The following is a 15,362-nucleotide window of genomic DNA, read 5'->3' as shown; positions in this document are numbered from 1 at the left end:
AGGGAAGAGTGGATCGGTGCGGCGTCTTCAGTAATGCGGACGCTGTATCGATCCGTTGTGGTGAAGAAGGAGCTGAGCCGGAAGGCAAAGCTCTCAATTTACCGGTCGATCTACGTACTCATCCTCACCTATGGTCATGAGCTTTGGGTTATGACCGAAAGGACAAGATCACAGGTACAAGCGACCCAAATGAGTTTCCTCTGCCTGGTGGCGGCTCTCTCCCTTAGAGATAGGGTGAGGAGCTCTACCATTCGGGAGGAGCTCAGAGTAAAGCCGCTCCTCCACATGGAGAGGAGCCAGATGAGGTGGTTCGGGCATCTGGTCAGGATGCCACCCAAACGCCTCCCTAGGGAGGTGTTTAGGGCACATCCAACCGGCAGGAGGCCAAAGGGAAGACCCAGGACACGTTGGGAAGACTATATCTCCCGGCTGGCCTTGGAACGCCTCGGGATCGCCCGGGAGGAACTGGACGAAGTGGCTAGGGAGAGAGAAGTCTGGGCTTCTCGCGACCCGACCTCGGATAAGCGGAAGAAAATGGATGGATGGATGGATGGACTTGCATGTAACAGATTTGCTATAAAGTTTCAAAATTTGTCTTTATAAATTGTAAGCAATGAACTGTAAAGTATATGACTTTGCTTAATACTTGGTCGATGTCTTTTTGAATACGAGTCCGCCAGCTTTCATATTCCTTTTTCTAAGGGTCCGTAAGGGTCCCTTAGGGGCAAGAGATCAGCTGAAAGGAGACAAGACAGAACTGAGACAAAGGAGGCTGAGTTGAGATAATACTTCAGACGTGGGATACTCAGAAAAGATCTCATCTGAAGAAGAGAATGAAATGAGACGTCTGAGACAGAAAAGCAGAAGTCGCCATCTCCATGGGGGCCGACCCAGATTGGCAACACTCAGTAGTCCCTAGTGTGTGAATGTTGTCTATCAGCCGACATCAGAGAGAGAAGCTGTGCAGTCAGGGGGAGAACATGAAAACTACACTCAGAAAAACCTGGGAATAAAACCCACAACCCTCGCGCTATGAGGTACGAGCACTAACCACTGCACCGTCAGTTAACCTCTAGACCGTGTTCAAGGTCGTGTAGACTGCAATATAATGGCAGTCACACATAAGAGATACGTGCAGACTGCAATATGATGGCAGTCACACATAAGAGATATATGTAGACTGCAATATGATGGCAGTCACACATAAGATATACGAGTAGACTGCAATATGATGGCAGTCAAACATAAGAGATACAAGTAGACTGAAATATGATGGCAGTCAAACATAAGAGATCGTGTAGACTGCATTATGATGGCAGTCACATATAAGAGATACGTGCAGACTGCCATATGATGGCAGTCAAACATAAGAGATACGTGTAGACTGCAATATAATGGCAGTCAAACGTAAGAGATATGTGTAGACTGCAATATGATGGCAGTCACACATAAGAGATATGTGAAGATTGCAATATGATGGCAGTCACACATGCGAGATACGTGTGGACTGCAATATGATGGCAGTCACGCATAAGAAATACGTGTAGACTGCAATATGATGGCAGTCAAACATAAGAAATACGTGTAGACTGCAATATGACGGCAGTCAAACATAAGAGATACGTGTAGACTGCATTATAATGGCAGTCACACATGAGAGATACGCGTAGACTGCAATATGATGGCAGTCAAACGTAAGAGATATGTGTAGACTGCAATATGATGGCAGTCACACATAAGAGATACGTTCAGACTGCCATATGATGGCAGTCAAACATAAGAGATACATGTAGACTGCAATATAATGGCAGTGAAACGTAAGAGATATGTGTAGACTGCAATATGATGGCAGTCACACATAAGAGATACGTGAAGATTGCAATATGATGGCAGTCACACATGTAAGATACGTGTGGACTGCAATTTGATGGCAGTCACATATAAGAGATACGTGTAGACTGCAATATGATGGCAGTCAAACATAAGAGATACGTGTAGACTGCTTTATAATGGCAGTCACACATGAGAGATACATGCAGACTGCAATAGAATGGCAGTCAAACATAAGAGATACGTGTTGACTGCAATATAATGGCAGTCACACAAGAGATATGTGTAGACTGCCATATGATGGCAGTCACACATAAGAGATACGTGTAGACTGCAATATGTTGGCAGTCAAACATAAGAGATACGTGCAGACTGCAATATGATGGCAGTCACACATAAGAGATACGTGTAGACTGCAATATGATGGCAGTCACATATAAGAGATATGTGTAGACTGCAATATAATGGCAGTCACACATAAGAGATAAATGCAGACTGCAATATGATGGCAGTCACACATAAGAGATACATGCAGACCGCAATATGTTGGCAGTCACACATCAGAGATACGTGTAGACTGCAATATGATGGCAGTCACACATAAGAAATACATGTAGACTGCAATATGAAGGCAGTCACACATAAGAGAAACATGCAGACTGTAGTATGATGGCAGTCACACATAAGAGATACATGTAGACTGCAATATGAAGGCAGTCACACATAAGAAAAACATGCAGACTGTAGTATGATGGCAGTCACACATAAGAGATACATGCAGACTGCAATAGGATGGCAGTCAAACATAAGAGATACATGCAGACTGCAATATGATGGCAGTCACACATAAGAGATACGTGTAGACTGCAATATGATAGCAGTCACACATAAGAGAAACATGCAGACTGTAGTAAGATGGCAGTCACACATAAGAGATACGTGTAGACTGCAATATGATGGCAGTCGCACATAAGAGATACGTGTAGACTGCAATATGATGGCAGTCACACATAAGATACACATGCAGACTGCAATATGATGGCAGTCACACATAAGAGATACGTGCAGACTGCAATATGATGGCAGTCGCACATAAGAGATACGTGTAGACTGCAATATGATGGCAGTCACACATAAGAGATACAAGTAGACTGCAATATGATGGCAGTCACACATAAGAGAGACATGCAGACTGTAGTAAGATGGCAGTCACACATAAGAGATACGTGTAGACTGCAATATGATGGCAGTCGCACATAAGAGATACGTGTAGACTGCAATATGATGGCAGTCACACATAAGATACACATGCAGACTGCAATATGTTGGCAGTCACACATAAGAGATACGTGTAGACTGCAATATGATGGCAGTCACACATAAGAGATACGTGCAGACTGCAATATGATGGCAGTCGCACATAAGAGATACGTGTAGACTGCAATATGATGGCAGTCACACATAAGAGATACATGCAGACTGCAATATGACTCAAGTAAACATCACCAACATTTCATATGTTCCATTGAAAATATAGAACATTACACACGGCACTCAAAAATGTTTTAGTAGGACTTTGGTAAGCTATGAAGCCGCACCGCTTGATGGATTGTACTGTGCTTCAACATAGGAGTATTATTATGGTGTGTGTATAAGGTAAGACATATTACCTGGCTTTTTGTTTCACAATATTATGCAAAAGCAACTTTTCTTACCTTCTGGTACCTGCTGATCTGTATTTGGGATCTGCATAAGTCCTGAAAATTTGCGCTCGTCCCTCTTTGTAGTCCGTGGTGACACCGTAGTTGTTAAGCTTCTTCTTTTTCTCTATCTTCTTGTTATGTGACATTCATCCTCCACTTCTAATATAAAGTAGTGTAAAGTTCTTATTTATATCTGTCAGTAAACTCCCCATGAAAGCGCTAAAACATACCGGTGTAGTGAGTTCTAAATTATTCACCCAAGGAACTTAGTAATTAGAGAGTTTCCGGTTCCACAAAAAACGGCGCATACTGAAGGGACTGTCAGAAAGCGACTTGAAGATGATGTGTAAAACATCATCTATGCCAGTAGTCTCCAACCACCGGGCCGCACAAGAAAAAAAAAGAAAAAAAAAAATATATATATATATATATTTTTTTTTTTTATTAAATCAACATAAAAAACACAAGATACACTTACAATTAGTGCACCAACCCAAAAAACCTCCCTCCCCCATTTACACTCATTCACACAAAAGTGTTGTTTCTTTCTGTTATTAATATTCTGCTTCCTACATTATATATCAATATACCGTATTTTTCGGACTATAAGTCGCAGTTTTTTTCATAGTTTGGCCGGGCTCCAGTGCAACTTATATACAGGTAAAAGCCAGTAAATTAGAATATTTTGAAAAACTTGATTTATTTCAGTAATTGCATTCAAAAGGTGTAACTTGTACATTATATTTATTCATTGCACACAGACTGATGCATTCAAATGTTTATTTCATTTAATTTTGATGATTTGAAGTGGCAACAAATGAAAATCCAAAATTCCGTGTGTCACAAAATTAGAATATTACTTAAGGCTAATACAAAAAAGGGATTTTTAGAAATGTTGGCCAACTGAAAAGTATGAAAATGAAAAATATGAGCATGTACAATACTCAATACTTGGTTGGAGCTCCTTTTGCCTCAATTACTGCGTTAATGCGGCATGGCATGGAGTCGATGAGTTTCTGGCACTGCTCAGGTGTTATGAGAGCCCAGGTTGCTCTGATAGTGGCCTTCAACTCTTCTGCGTTTTTGGGTCTGGCATTCTGCATCTTCCTTTTCACAATACCCCACATATTTTCTATGGGGCTAAGGTCAGGGGAGTTGGCGGGTCAATTTAGAACAGAAATACCATGGTCCGTAAACCAGGCACGGGTAGATTTTGCGCTGTGTGCAGGCGCCAAGTCCTGTTGGAACTTGAAATCTCCATCTCCATAGAGCAGGTCAGCAGCAGGAAGCATGAAGTGCTCTAAAACTTGCTGGTAGACGGCTGCGTTGACCCTGGATCTCAGGAAACAGAGTGGACCGACACCAGCAGATGACATGGCACCCCAAACCATCACTGATGGTGGAAACTTTACACTAGACTTCAGGCAACGTGGATCCTGTGCCTCTCCTGTCTTCCTCCAGACTCTGGGACCTCGATTTCCAAAGGAAATGCAAAATTTGCATGGTTGGGTGATGGTTTGGGGTGCCATGTCATCTGCTGGTGTCGGTCCACTCTGTTTCCTGAGATCCAGGGTCAACGCAGCCGTCTACCAGCAAGTTTTAGAGCACTTCATGCTTCCTGCTGCTGACCTGCTCTATGGAGATGGAGATTTCAAGTTCCAACAGGACTTGGCGCCTGCACACAGCGCAAAATCTACCCGTGCCTGGTTTACGGACCATGGTATTTCTGTTCTAAATTGGCCCGCCAACTCCCCTGACCTTAGCCCCATAGAAAATCTGTGGGGTATTGTGAAAAGGAAGATGCAGAATGCCAGACCCAAAAACGCAGAAGAGTTGAAGGCCACTATCAGAGCAACCTGGGCTCTCATAACACCTGAGCAGTGCCAGAAACTCATCGACTCCATGCCACGCCGCATTAACGCAGTAATTGAGGCAAAAAGGAGCTCCAACCAAGTATTGAGTATTGTACATGCTCATATTTTTCATTTTCATACTTTTCAGTTGGCCAACATTTCTAAAAATCCCTTTTTTGTATTAGCCTTAAGTAATATTCTAATTTTGTGACACACGGAATTTTGGATTTTCATTTGTTGCCACTTCAAATCATCAAAATTAAATGAAATAAACATTTGAATGCATCAGTCTGTGTGCAATGAATAAATATAATGTACAAGTTACACCTTTTGAATGCAATTACTGAAATAAATCAAGTTTTTCAAAATATTCTAATTTACTGGCTTTTACCTGTATGTTTTTTTCCTTCTTTATTATGCATTTTCGGCAGGTGCGACTTATACTCCGGTGCGACTTATACTCCGAAAAATACGGTATATCAATACAGTCTGCAGGGATACAGTCCGTAAGCACACATGATTGTATTTTTTAGGACAAAATAAATACATAAATACATTTTTAAAATACCATAACCCCCGACCCCAGTATTGTTTTTTTATGTTGATTTAATAAAAACAAAAATATATTAAAAAAAATAAAAAAAATCCGATACCGATAAGAAAAAAAACGATACCGATAATTTCCGATATTACATTTTAAAGCATTTATCGGCCCATAATATCGGCAGCCTGATATTATCGGACATCTCTACTTGTGAGTGTTGACGACACAGCTTTGCAACAGTTGATATTCTAGTTTCAAGCATCTTTTACTCAATATAGGTCATCAAATCTCAGCAACAAGCTGTAATATCTTACTGAGATCATTTAGGACCAAATCACTTAAAGGGGAACATTATCACCAGACCTATGTAAGCGTCAATATATACCTTGATGTTGCAGAAAAAAGACCATATATTTTTTTAACCGATTTCCGAACTCTAAATGGGTGAATTTTGGCGAATTAAACGCTTTTCTATTATTCGCTCTCGGAGCACGTTGTGACGTCACATCGGGAAGCAATCCGCCATTTTCTCAAACACCGAGTCAAAACAGCTCTGTTATTTTCCTCTTTTTCGACCGTTTTCCGTACCTTGGAGACATCATGCCTCGTCGGTGTGTTGTCGGAGGGTGTAACAACACCAACAGGGACGGATTCAAGTTGCACCAGTGGCCCAAAGATGCGAAGAAATTGGACGTTTGTTCCGCACACTTTACCGACGAAAGCTATGCTACGACAGAGATGGCAAGAATGTGTGGATATCCTGCGACACTCAAAGCAGATGCATTTCCAACCATAAAGTCAAAGAAATCTGCCGCCAGACCCCCATTGAATCTGCCGGAGTGTGTGAGCAATTCAGGGACAAAGGACCTCGGTAGCACGGCAAGCAATGGCGGCAGTTTGTTCCTGCAGATGAGCGAGCTAAACCCCCTGGATGTCTTGGCTCACACCGTCCCTTATGCCACCGAAGATGATCAAGAGAAGAATATCGACCTTAGCTTCCCTGGCCTGGTGACATCAACTCCAAAACTGGACAGAAAAGAGAGCGGATGAGGGTATGTCTACAGAATATATTAATTGATGAAAACTGGGCTGTCTGCACTCTCAAAGTGCATGTTGTTGCCAAATGTATTTCATATGCTGTAAACCTAGTTCATAGTTGTTAGTTTCCTTTAATGCCAAACAAACACATACCGATCGTTGGTTAGAAGGCGATCGCCGAATTGGTCCTCGCTTTCTCCCGTGTCGCTGGTTTTCGTCGGTTTCGCTTGCATACGGTTCAAACCGATATGGCTCAATAGCTTCAGTTTCTTCTTCAATTGCGTTTTCACTACCTGCCTCCACACTACAACCATCCGTTTCAATACATGCGTAATCTGTTGAATCGCTTAAGCCGCTGAAATCCGAGTCTGAATCCGAGCTAATGTCGCTATAGCTTGCTGTTCTTTCCGCCATGTTTGTTTGTGTTGGCTTCACTATGTGACGTCACAGGAAAATGGACGGGTGTATATAACGATGGTTAAAATCAGGCACTTTGAAGCTTTTTTTAGGGATATTGCGTGATGGGTAAAATTTTGAAAAAAACTTGGAAAAATATAATAAACCACTGGGAACTGATTTTTAATGGTTTTAACCCTTCTGAAATTGTGATAATGTTCCCCTTTAAAACAAGTAAAACACTCTAACATAAAATCTGCTTAGTGTCACAGCGTGGGCTATGGGGTTTTTGTTTTCCCAAGATGCAAGTGAATTTGGATCGGACATGGCTTGAAGGTTGGTACATGATTTATTTATTACTATCAAAAAAAGGAACAAACGAAAAGCGCGCACAATGGCGGAGGTAAAAAAAAACTTGGCGAATGAAAACAAAACTTGCACAAAGGCAGAAACTGAACACGAAATAACAAAACACTTACTGTGGCATGGGACCGTGAACAGGGCTTGAAACTAGAGGATAGCAGGGTTAGAAAAGATATGACACCAGGACGAACAACAGAAAATGAAAAGCTTAAATAACACAGACATGATTAACAACAGGTGCGTGACTCAAAACAGGTGCGTGACATGACAGGTGAAAACTAATGGGTTGCTATGGTGACAAACAAGGGTGCATAATGAGTCCAAACGTGGAACAGGTGAAACTAATGGGTAACCATGGAAACAAGACAAGGGAGTGAAAAGCCAGAAACTAAAGAGTCAATAACTAAACAAAACATGACTAAAGCAAAACATGATTACACAGACATGACACTTAGTGAGAAGAATTATTTTATCAGACAGAAAATAAGCAAATATCACCCTTATTTGAGTTATTTCATTTTACTTAGATTTCAGTTTTTGCAGTGCATCTCCATATTCATTATGTCTTCAAATGTTGGCGTGATGAAAACTGAAATATAATTGAGGTATAATCATACTTGCCAACCTTGAGACCTCCGATTTGGGGGCGTGGTTAAGATATATATATATATAAGAAATACTTGACTTTCAGTGAATTCTAGCTATATATATATATATATATATATATATATATATATATATATATATATATATATATATATATATATATATATATATATAAATAAAAGAAATACTTGAATTTCAGTGTTCATTTATTTACACATATACACACACATAACACTCATCTACTCATTGTTGAGTTAAGGGTTGAATTGTCCACCCTTGTTCTATTCTCTGTCACTATTTCAGAACACACACATTATACAAATATACATTATAAAATCAATAAGAAAACGGGAGCTCTAATTTGGGAGTCTGAATTAGGATCAGAAGTTCCTATACAAACATTGAGCACTCACGTCGCCTTTTTGTATTGATTACTGCAGCTGTGCACTGGATTTATTCACAAATACAAACTACAACTCACAAACACTTTAGAGTTAGGCTCCACCATCAGAATGTGTACTTAAACTTATAAAGATCACATGGATATTATTCAGTGAGTTGATTCACCAAAACTAACCTGTTATACAGGAGGAAAAAGCACACAGGACGTTTCAATTGTTCACAGACTGGTTGCGCTCATCAGAATGACAAGACACTTCCGGTATGCAGGTGATAGCATTCAATTGGGAAGAAACACCCTACTGCCCCCTACTGACCAATGTGAATACTGATAAATGTGTAATGACAGCTCCAAAAACGAATTCAAACCACAAAATAAAATAAATAAATCAACACAAAAAATGTGACACATTATGGGTGGGTCACATATGCATGTACAGTAGATGGCAGTATTGTCCTGTTTAAAAGTGTCACAACATTGCTGTTTACGGCAGACGAACTGCTTTACGGTAGACGAAAATTTGACTGCTGTTGTTGTGTGTTGTTACCGCGCTGGGAGGACGTTAATGAAACTGCCTAACAATAAACCCACATAAGAAACCAAGAACTCGCCCTCGATCATTAGCTGTTTAAATTGTGAACAGGCTGTCAACACGTCACTCAGGTCCGCATGGAGCTGGAGGGGGCGTGGCCTCCAGCTCGGCCAGAATTTCGGGAGATTTTCGGGAGAAAATTTGTCCCGGGAGGTTTTCGGGAGAGGCGCTGAATTTCGGGAGCACACCCGTATCCTCTCTCCCTCCTGCTCTCGGCCGCTTACTGTTAAAGACCACAGATGATTAGATTAACACGTACCACCTGTGAAATATAATCACCTGCCGGCTGTGTCTCGCCGTCAGCACATGCCCCGCCCCTATCCGATGGTGCTCGTCCTCAGCACCATAGACAGAGGCGGTGATCTTTTGCTCCTGCAAGCGCGCTGGCCACACCTCCCTCCACATATTGTTTTAATGGTTTATTTATTATTATTATTTTTTTTATGTTTTAGTGTCTTGCTCTATATGGAAAAAAACAGTACCAAAGTTGATTTTACGGTAAAAAAAAAACTCAGTCGGCGGAATTGAACCGTAACACCTATTGTACGTTTTACAGTCGACAATTTGGTTGATCATTAGGGACCGCAATGTCCCTTTGGGACAGAGGACCCTATTGAATTTGTAAGGCTTTATTATTATTATTCTTTATTATTATTATTATACCGCCGCCTCTTTGAGCTGTAATTTGACCCCCTTAACATGCTTCAAAACTCACCATATTTGACACACACATCAGGACTGGCAAAAATTGCGATCTAATCAAAAAAACCTAGCCCCAAAACTCAAAATCGCGCTCTAGCGCCCCCTAGGAAGAAAACACAGACAAAACTACCTCTAACCCAGTACGGATGTCGTAGAGACATGAAACAAAAAACCTCTATGTAGGTCTCACTTAGACCGACACTTAGGACTAACACTAGACAAAAGTATTGGGACACTTAGGACTAACACTGGACAAAAGTATTTGGACACTTAGGACTAACACTAAACACAAGTATTGGGACACTTAGGACTAACATTAGGCAAAAGTATTGGGACACTTAGGACTAACAGTAGACAATAGTATTGGGACACTTAGGACTAACACTAGGCAAAAGTATTGGGACACTTAGGACTAACACTAGGCAAAAGTATTGGGACACTGAGGACTAACACTGGACAAAAGTATTTGGACACTTAGGACTAACACTAGGCAAAAGTATTTGGACACTTAGGACTAATACTAGACACAAGTATTGGGACACTTAGGACTAGCATTAGGCAAAAGTATTGGGACACTTAGGACTAACAGTAGACAATAGTACTGGGACACTTAGGACTAACACTAGGCAAAAGTATTGGGACACTGAGGACTAACACTGGACAAAAGTATTTGGACACTTAGGACTAACACTAGACAAAAGTATTGGGACACTTAGGACTAACACTGGACAAAAGTATTTGGACACTTAGGACTAATACTAGACACAAGTATTGGGACACTTAGGACTAACATTAGGCAAAAGTATTGGGACACTTAGGACTAACATTAGGCAAAAGTATTGGGACACTTAGGACTAACAGTAGACAATAGTATTGGGACACTTAGGACTAGCACTAAGCAAATGTATTGGGACACTGAGGACTAACACTGGACAAAAGTATTTGGACACTTAGGACTAACACTAGGCAAAAGTATTTGGACACTTAGGACTAATACTAGACACAAGTATTGGGACACTTAGGACTAGCATTAGGCAAAAGTATTGGGACACTTAGGACTAACAGTAGACAATAGTACTGGGACACTTAGGACTAACACTAGGCAAAAGTATTGGGACACTGAGGACTAACACTGGACAAAAGTATTTGGACACTTAGGACTAACACTAGACAAAAGTATTGGGACACTTAGGACTAACACTGGACAAAAGTATTTGGACACTTAGGACTAATACTAGACACAAGTATTGGGACACTTAGGACTAACATTAGGCAAAAGTATTGGGACACTTAGGACTAACATTAGGCAAAAGTATTGGGACACTTAGGACTAACAGTAGACAATAGTATTGGGACACTTAGGACTAGCACTAAGCAAATGTATTGGGACACTGAGGACTAACACTGGACAAAAGTATTTGGACACTTAGGACTAACACTAGACAAAAGTATTGGGACACTTAGGACTAACACTGGACAAAAGTATTTGGACACTTAGGACTAATACTAGACACAAGTATTGGGACACTTAGGACTAACACTAGACAAAAGTATTGGGACACTTAGGACTAACACTAGGCAAAAGTATTTGGACACTTAGGACTAACACTAAACACGAGTATTGGGACACTTAGGACTAACATTAGGCAAAAGTATTGGGACACTTAGGACTAACAGTAGACAATAGTATTGGGACACTTAGGACTAACACTAGGCAAAAGTATTGGGACACTGAGGACTAACACTGGACAAAAGTATTTGGACACTTAGGACTAATACTAGACACAAGTATTGGGACACTTAGGACTAACACTAGGCAAAAGTATTGGGACACTTAGGACTAACACTGGACAAAAGTATTTGGACACTTAGGACTAATACTAGACACAAGTATTGGGACACTTAGGACTAACATTAAGCAAAAGTATTGGGACACTTAGGACTAACACTAGACAAAAGTATTGGGACACTTAGGATTAACACTGGACAAAAGTATTTGGACACTTAGGACTAACACTAGACACAAGTATTGGGACACTTAGGACTAACATTAGGCAAAAGTATTGGGACACTTAGGACTAACACTAGGCAAAAGTATTGGGACACTGAGGACTAACACTGGACAAAAGTATTTGGACACTTAGGACTAACACTAGACAAAAGTATTGGGACACTTAGGACTAACACTGGACAAAAGTATTTGGACACTTAGGACTAATACTAGACACAAGTATTGGGACACTTAGGACTAACATTAGGCAAAAGTATTGGGACACTTAGGACTAACATTAGGCAAAAGTATTGGGACACTTAGGACTAACAGTAGACAATAGTATTGGGACACTTAGGACTAGCACTAGGCTAATGTATTGGGACACTGAGGACTAACACTGGACAAAAGTATTTGGACACTTAGGACTAACACTAGACAAAAGTATTGGGACACTTAGGACTAACACTGGACAAAAGTATTTGGACACTTAGGACTAATACTAGACACAAGTATTGGGACACTTAGGACTAACACTAGACAAAAGTATTGGGACACTTAGGACTAACACTAGGCAAAAGTATTTGGACACTTAGGACTAACACTAAACACGAGTATTGGGACACTTAGGACTAACATTAGGCAAAAGTATTGGGACACTTAGGACTAACAGTAGACAATAGTATTGGGACACTTAGGACTAACACTAGGCAAAAGTATTGGGACACTGAGGACTAACACTGGACAAAAGTATTTGGACACTTAGGACTAATACTAGACACAAGTATTGGGACACTTAGGACTAACACTAGGCAAAAGTATTGGGACACTTAGGACTAACACTGGACAAAAGTATTTGGACAATTAGGACTAATACTAGACACAAGTATTGGGACACTTAGGACTAACATTAAGCAAAAGTATTGGGACACTTAGGACTAACAGTAGACAATAGTATTGGGACACATAGGACTAACACTAGGCAAAAGTATTGGGACACTGAGGACTAACACTAGACAAAAGTATTGGGACACTTAGGACTAACACTAGGCAAAAGTATTTGGACACTTAGGACTAACACTAAACACAAGTTTTGGGACACTTAGGACTAACATTAGGCAAAAGTATTGGGACACTTAGGACTAACAGTAGACAATAGTATTGGGACACTTAGGACTAACACTAGGCAAAAGTATTGGGACACTGAGGACTAACACTGGACAAAAGTATTTGGACACTTAGGACTAACACTAGACAAAAGTATTGGGACACTTAGGACTAACACTGGACAAAAGTATTTGGACACTTAGGACTAATACTAGACACACGCATTGGGACACTTAGGACTAACATTAGGCAAAAGTATTGGGACACTTAGGACTAACACTAGACACAAGTATTGGGACACTTAGGACTAACACTAGACAAAAGTATTGGGACACTTAGGACTAACACTAGGCAAAAGTATTTGGACACTTAGAACTAACACTAAACACAAGTATTGGGACACTTAGGACTAGCATTAGGCAAAAGTATTGGGACACTTAGGACTAACAGTAGACAATAGTATTGGGACACTTAGGACTAACACTAGGCAAAAGTATTGGGACACTTAGGACTAACACTAGGCAAAAGTATTGGGACACTGAGGACTAACACTGGACAAAAGTATTTGGACACTTAGGACTAACACTAGACAAACGTATTGGGACACTTAGGACTAACACTGGACAAAAGTATTGGGACACTGAGGACTAACACTGGACAAAAGTATTTGGACACTTAGGACTAACACTAGACAAAAGTATTGGGACACTTAGGACTAACAGTAGACAATAGTATTGGGACACTTAGGACTAACACTAGGCAAAAGTATTGGGACACTGAGGACTAACACTGGACAAAAGTATTTGGACACTTAGGACTAACACTAGACAAAAGTATTGGGACACTTAGGACTAACACTAGACAAAAGTATTGGGACACTGAGGACTAGCACTATGCAAAAGTATTGGGACACTTAGGACTAACAGTAGACAATGACAATGGGAAATGGAATTAATTCATTTTTGTCCTCAAAATTCTACACACAATACTCTATAATGACAACGTGAAATGGAATTTTTTCTTATTTGTCCTCAAAATTCTACACACAATACCCTACAATGACAATGTGAAATGGAATCAATTCATTTCTGCCCTCTAAATTCTACACACAATACCTTGTTGAATGGGTAAAGGCGGGAAACACCAGCAAAAGTCGGCCCCGTCCAACGCTGCTTGCAGCTTTAATTTGATTTGAATTCATAAGTCAAGCACATACTTAAGTACAGTATTTATCTTTATTTTAACAAAAAATATGATATTTTTATTTTGATCATATTGAATTTTAAAAGATATGCAATTGAATGCGGAGAAAGAACAATAGTAAGAAAATATGAAGCATTTTATTTCCATGCTTTCGCGGGCCACATAAAATAATGTGGCGGGCCAGATTTGGACCTTGGGCCTTGAGTTTGACACATGTGGTTTAGGAGATATAAACAAGACATCAATGAGATCTCATCCTTGGGCAGTTTGGTTCTTCTTTCATGAGCTCCTGTGTGGTCTCTCCTCAGTAGTAACATCTGACATTGAGGCACAGATGTGCTGTGGTCCCAGTGTTGACCCCTGGGGTACACCACAAGTAATCTTTAGGCCTGCTGACGGCTGAGTTTAATATTTACACTCCAAACGCAGAGCAAGCCAGAGACAGACAAACTATTTTCTAGAACCGAGTACAGAACCTAGTCAGGAAACTTTCATTGGAAAGATGATGTCAGAGTCCAACGTTGCCCTAAGCTTCGTGCAGATGATTATTAGGAATGGTTTTCATTCCTCCAAGCTAAACACGTCTGGTGTTGATTATTTATGCAAGGGCACCTAGCGAGGGCACCGGCAGTGAACCCGTCCCCCGAGTAACACATCACCCTCATGAATTATTCATACGCTGCCAATTAAAAGCTGAGGCTGTTGGACCGCCTTGAAGACCTTGGCAAGTCACATGACCACACGCTGTTGTCTCCAATCTCAGTCTTGGGACTTCATTGCTTGGCAAAAAAAAGGAGCGTTATTAATAGCGCTTGGATTTACTGATGAGTCACATCCACTTGATGCTGGGTCTCAAAGTATGGAAATGTCTGCATTTTAAGGATAACACCTTGTAAGAAGTGAATAAGACCGAGTAAGAAGTGAATAAGACCGAGTAAGAAGTGAATAAGACCGAGTAAGAAGTAATTAAGTCCTAGTAAGAAGTGAATAAGGCCGAGTAAGAAGTGAGTAAGACCGAGTATGAAGTGAATAAGA

This window comes from Nerophis lumbriciformis, linkage group LG13 (genome assembly GCF_033978685.3).
Source record: "Nerophis lumbriciformis linkage group LG13, RoL_Nlum_v2.1, whole genome shotgun sequence".
Taxonomy (NCBI): Eukaryota; Metazoa; Chordata; class Actinopteri; order Syngnathiformes; family Syngnathidae; genus Nerophis; species Nerophis lumbriciformis.
The sequence above is the reverse complement of the archived record's forward strand: the minus strand, read 5'-3'. Positions refer to the sequence as shown.